Source organism: Haliotis asinina, chromosome 4, assembly GCF_037392515.1.
Source record: "Haliotis asinina isolate JCU_RB_2024 chromosome 4, JCU_Hal_asi_v2, whole genome shotgun sequence".
In the NCBI taxonomy this organism is placed as follows: domain Eukaryota; kingdom Metazoa; phylum Mollusca; class Gastropoda; order Lepetellida; family Haliotidae; genus Haliotis; species Haliotis asinina.
In genome coordinates, this window is record NC_090283.1 from 70,169,731 (window position 1) to 70,176,096 (window position 6,366).

Consider the following 6,366-nt stretch of genomic DNA (forward strand, 5'->3'; position numbering starts at 1 on the left):
CCAGGGGAACTCTTTGTCCAGAACAACGTGTGTACTATGATCTTACCTAATTCCAAATATGATTTTAAATTTCACGTCACACGGGCAATTCAGTCATGTAGTGACGGTCATGCTATAAAGAAGGGCCGATGACAGTGTTAGAGAATAGTTCGTAACTATTCACGTTAAGAAATGACATGTGACTATTACGTGAATCTGTCAATTCAGCTCTTACAAATTGTTACAGAAATGGACCCGTGAAGGTCCCGGGGTAGAATAGGTTTTCAGCAACCCATGCTTGCCGCAAAAGGTGACTATGCTTGTCGTAAGAGGCGACTAACGGAATCGGGTGGTCAGGCTCGCTGACTTGGTTGACACATGTCATCGGTTCCCAATTGTGCAGATCGATGCTCATGCTGTTGATCACAGGATTGTCTGAGCCAGACTCGGTTATTCACAGACTGCCGTCATATAACTGGAAGTGCGGCGCGAAATTAAACTCACTTACTCACTGTGATAGAAAAGGACAAAGAAATCCTAAAGTGTAATGCTTAAAGCAGCAATGGTTCCAGAAAGTGGTGTCATAATTCTTAGGGCTGAAACTTCGACTTACGATTCACCTATGGTTGATGATGGTAATTTGACCGGCAGAATGATCATCCACCACAAACTGGAGCAAACAATTCATGGTGATCTATTAGCACTCCCTGTGTATAACTAAAAAGGATATTTCGTTGACCTGTTCAACCGTTTACTTCATTCTCCTTTGATGAAGTGTCGCTCGGAATCACAGGGCGTAAGTCTCTTCCATGCACAATCCCTTGTGGGATTAGAGACATGACGTGCGTATTTCACAATTCAGTGAGTAAGTCAGTTTTGACGTGTAGAATGCGCCGGGTCTTATTGTTTAGTCTGGTTTGGTTTGGGGTTCATCTGCAGTGTGTGTGTGTGTGTGTGTGTGTGTGTGTGTGTGTGTGTGTGTGTGTGTGTGTGTGTGTGTGTGTGTGTGTGTGTGTGTGTGTGTGTGTGTGTGGTCATTTCTACGAACGCTCTTAAATAACAATTAGCCTCCATGTATGTGCTCTTAAATAACAATCACCCTCCATGTATGTTCAACCCTTGTCCACACGTAAAATGTAGTTTCTGATTGTTGAAGGAACAACTTCGTTACGAACCATTATAGTGCTATGTGAATCAGTGGGTTAACATTTAACAGATCCGTGACGATGCCGGGGTCGAATAGACCTTCAGCAACCCGTGCTTGCCCTAAAAGGCGACTATGCTTGTCGTAAGAGGCAACTAACGGGATCGGGTGGTCAGGCTTGCTGACTCGACTGACATATGTCACCGGTTCCCAATTGCGCAGATCGATGCTCATGTTGTTGATCACAGGATTGTCTGGTCCAGACTCGATTATTTACAGACCACCGCCTATAGCTGGAATATTGCTGAGTGCGACGTAAAACTAAACTCACTCACTCACTCACTTAACATTTAACAAGGGCCGTAAAATGAAGAGTGAATGAGTCAGTGTGTTTTATGCCGCTTTCAGCAATGTTCACTACGGGGAACACCAGTAATGGAGTTCACACATTGTGCACACGTGGGGAATCAGACCAGGGTTTCGGCGTGACGAGAGACCGCCCCTGAAACAGTCTGAAAAAGTCTTCAGTCTACATCAGACATACCGACTCAACACGGTCCCTGCCTGGAATTGGCTTCCCATTTGACCTGAGTGACTTAACACGTTGACTACCTATCATGAGCACAGTCAGGCACAAAGGGGGAATCGATAATTGTTCTTTATTCCTATATTGCCAAGAAAATATTTTGTGAAACACGGGGAGTCTTGAAACGACTTTTGTATAGTTGGCACTGTTTATTCAGGTTCATATGGGGTAGCTTACCGGTTACAGCATTCGCTCGTCACGCCGATGATCCAAGTTCGATTCTCCGCATGGACACAATATGGTAAGTCCGTTTCTGGTGTCCCCCGCCGTGATATTGTTCGAATTTACTTAAAGCGGTGTCAAGCTAAACTCACATGTGCTTCATGCGATCATATGATTGAAATACGTTTAGTGGTACCGGCATACGTAAACATATCCGAAAACTACAGATGCATTAACCCATACGTATGCTCACTCAGGTTCATACGCCAGTGGCCTCATAAGTTAGAGCACGGAGTCGCATTCGCAGCGTACGTAGCTCGTTCTACACGTGTCCACTGACACTGTGCCAATGGACAGACAGTTGCCTTCGGGGCAGACCAATAGCGACAAGAAAGCACGTACTGTTAAATGCAGATTTAATACCTTCCATCCATTAACAACTGACCATGACACAGTCGTGACCCGCCTGGAGGTAACAGATCACCTTACGTCACTGGTGTCCGGTCCTTTGCAGCGATTGCTTTACGACTATGGTCGTATTTTTCATTGCTGTAATGTCACAGTTGTGTCTAGCCTTGACCTTCGTGTAGTGTTTGTTACCCTGATGTTCACGTCGTAGTGGCTGTGTCCATGATGTTCACGTCGTAGTGGCTGTGTCCATGATGTTCACGTCGTAGTGGTTGTGTCCATGATGTTCGCGTCGTAGTGGTTGTGTCCATGCAGCGGTTGTGTCCATGATGTTCACGTCGTAGCGGTTGTGTCCATGATGTTCGCGTCGTAGCGGTTGTGTCCATGATGTTCACGTCGTAGTGGTTGTGTCCATGATGTTCACGTCGTAGTGGTTGTGTCCATGATGTTCACGTCGTAGTGGTTGTGTCCATGATGTTCACGTCGTAGTGGTTGTGTCCATGATGTTCACGTTGTAGTGGTTGTGTCCATGATGTTCACGTCGTGGTGGTTGTGTCCATGATGTTCACGTCGTAGTGGTTGTGTCCATGATGTTCACGTCGTAGTGGTTGTGTCCATGATGTTCACGTCGTAGTGGTTGTGTCCATGATGTTCACGTCGTAGTGGTTGTGTCCATGATGTTCAAGTCATAGCGGTTGTGTCCATGATGTTCACGTCGTAGTGGTTGTGTCCATGATGTTCACGTCGTAGTGGTTGTGTCCATGATGTTCACGTCGTAGTGGTTGTGTACTTGATGTTCATGTCGTGGTGGTTGTGTCCTGGATGTTCACGTCGTAGTGGTTGTGTCCATGATGTTCACGTCGTAGTGGTTGTGTCCATGATGTTCACGTCGTAGTGGTTGTGTCCATGATGTTCAAGTCGTAGCGGTTGTGTCCATGATGTTCACGTCGTAGTGGTTGTGTCCATGATGTTCATTTCGTAGTGGTTGTGTCCATGATGTTCACGTCGTAGTGGTTGTGTCCATGATGTTCACGTCGTAGTGGCTGTGTCCATGATGTTCACGTCGTAGTGGTTGTGTCCATGATGTTCACGTCGTAGTGGCTGTGTCCATGATGTTCACGTCGTAGTGGTTGTGTCCATGATGTTCACGTCGTAGTGGTTGTGTCCATGATGTTCACGTCGTAGTGGTTGTGTACTTGATGTTCATGTCGTGGTGGTTGTGTCCTGGATGTTCACGTCGTAGTGGTTGTGTCCATGATGTTCACGTCGTAGTGGTTGTATCCATGATGTTCACGTCGTAGTGGTTGTGTCCATGATGTTCAAGTCGTAGCGGTTGTGTCCATGATGTTCACGTCGTAGTGGCTGTGTCCATGATGTTCATTTCGTAGTGGTTGTGTCCATGATGTTCACGTCGTAGTGGTTGTGTCCATGATGTTCACGTCGTAGTGGCTGTGTCCATGATGTTCACGTCGTAGTGGTTGTGTCCATGATGTTCACGTCGTAGTGGCTGTGTCCATGATGTTCACGTCGTAGTGGTTGTTTCACCCAGGTGGTTGAACATTGATAATCCGTCTGAAGATACGGGTTAGAATTTGTATTCAGCAACCCATGCTTGCCATAAAAGCCGACTAACGGAATAGGGTGGTCAGACTCGCTGACTTGTTTGACACATGTCATCGTCTCCCATTTGCGTATATCGATACCCATGCTGTCCGGACTCGATTACTAGTATTTACAGACAGACGCCATAAAGCTGGTGCGGCGTAAAGTAACAACCACACAGCTAATCGTTACGAGTGATGATTAATCTTTACAGTCAGAGAGTCAATGTCAACCTTGCTGATATAAATGGATTTTCAATGAAGACATAAATAAATAAAGAATAAAGAAATAAATGGTATTTCACGGAAGCGAGTTTAGTGTTCTGTTTATTACTTCCAACACAAACTGATAGAAACTGCGGCTACAGTGTGAGGACTCCCAGTTTTCCTCGAGTCAAACGACGTCCCGTATCACTGCGACAGCTGCATTCGCATTGTGACGTCATAACTCTGAACCCTTATGACGTCATATATATAGAGGATACTAAACGACCTTCCGCGTAATACCATTTTTATTAAACGAGTTAATGATTTGGTATCAAACGAGCGAAAGCGAGTTTGATACTAAATCTTTAACGAGTTTAATGAAAATTGTATTTCACGGAAGCGAGTTTAGTATTCTGTTTATTACTCGCCAACATAAATTGACAGAAACTGCGGAGATATTGCCTACAGTGTGAGGACTCTCAGCTTTCAAGTCAAGCAAGGTCTAGTAAAATCGCATCAACATTTGCATTGTGACGTCACAACTTTGAACCATTTTGACGTCATACGTCAAGCGGTATTACTCTAGTGTAATATTGAAGTGAAAATATTACACTGTAGTATCTTCAACGGGAGAGTAATATTGAAACGATTGCACGAGATTAATGGATGGGTAGTTTTTGTAAGTGGTTAGGTTGCCTCCCTTCACGGTGTTTATCAGTGCTCGTGGTGCTAGTCACAAGTATGTCCGGTTCAGACTATATTCATGTCTGTGGATTATTCTGTGACGTTTCAAACATGTAATCTCTGATACGTGAGTGAGTTGACTTTTAAGCCGCTTTCAATAAATGATATTCTTACAATATCGCGGTAGGTGACACCTGGAATGCTCAAAATAAACTGATCGTCATAAATATTACTTTTATTTAACCGAATCGTATGGCACAAGTTAATTACAATCATTTCTGCATCCTTCTGCAATACACTGTGGTAGGCGATGGGGTAGCCTACAGTTTAAAGCGTTCTCTTGTCACTCCGAGGCCAAAGGTTCATTTCCCCAAAGGGTAAAATGTGTAAAGCACATTTCTGGTTTCCCCGTGGTGTTATTGTTTAAAACGGCGTGAAACTCACTCACTCACTCACTCACTCACTCACTCACTCACCCACTCACTCTAACTATAACTATAGTCATGAACATATCGGAAACCCCGTTTAATCGTTATGTGATGTAACAACTGTCTTTTCGCTCGCATTAAGATTCCCCGAACTGCTTAAACCACTATCGCTTACCGTTATATTCGTAACTTTAATCACAATACAAATGGTCACACTCCGGCGTTCGAGAGGTCAGTGGAAACTTGAACTCACGTTAACCACGTCTTTGTTTTGTCACTTTATCCTTACAACATTGCCACTTTTTATTGTCATGTTTGCAGTGACGTTCTATAAGGCCATGAACGTATGGGTCACTTACAGACCCTCGACGTAACGCTTCACCATCCATCGATAATGTCCGTGTTAACGCCGGTGAACCGTGAGTTCAGCAGCATGATCTAGGGTCGCGGCATGTAAATGCATAATACTGCTCTAGTCGGCATCTGTTCTTGGCAGTATAATTAGTACGGTTTAGGGACAGGCAGTTTGGTCCAAGAGTCTGCGTGGAGGGGTTAAAGATCGGTGGCTGCTTGTTATTGCCACGTCATATAAAATACTTTAATGGGTGGTACTACGTGTTGCCCTGACTTTATGGGGATAAAACCAGGCTGGCTGACTTGGTTTTCTGTCTTGGACAAGTCCACTACATGCCATGTTAATGTATCACAAAGGTTTGAAAACTATCCTAGATATATTGATTGAGTTGAGTTATAGTCTGTTTCCATGAAAACGTACTGATAAATTTCACTTTAAAATAAAGGAAAAAATGAATGAAGGGAAATTAAACGAATCCTCATACTTTTACCTTGCCAATTGCACACACCCATATGCAGCAGATTGTACAAACGAGGTTAAAGTCTATCATAAAGGGACAAATCGACATTTTAAAAATAACAGCCAATTAGCTCTGACAAGACTCAGAATATTTTCCATGGAAGTTTTGTAAAGAAAAATACATAGGCATTTAATGGGGAAAATTATTCATGATTCCGAATTATTTTTTAAAAACGTTATTTGCCGAGAAATAATAGAAACAATATTATTCATCCGTTTCTTAATAAGCTAAGCTGATACGTCAACGCTGCGTAACGTTTCATAACGATTGTAATCTTGTTTGGGCTGTCCTT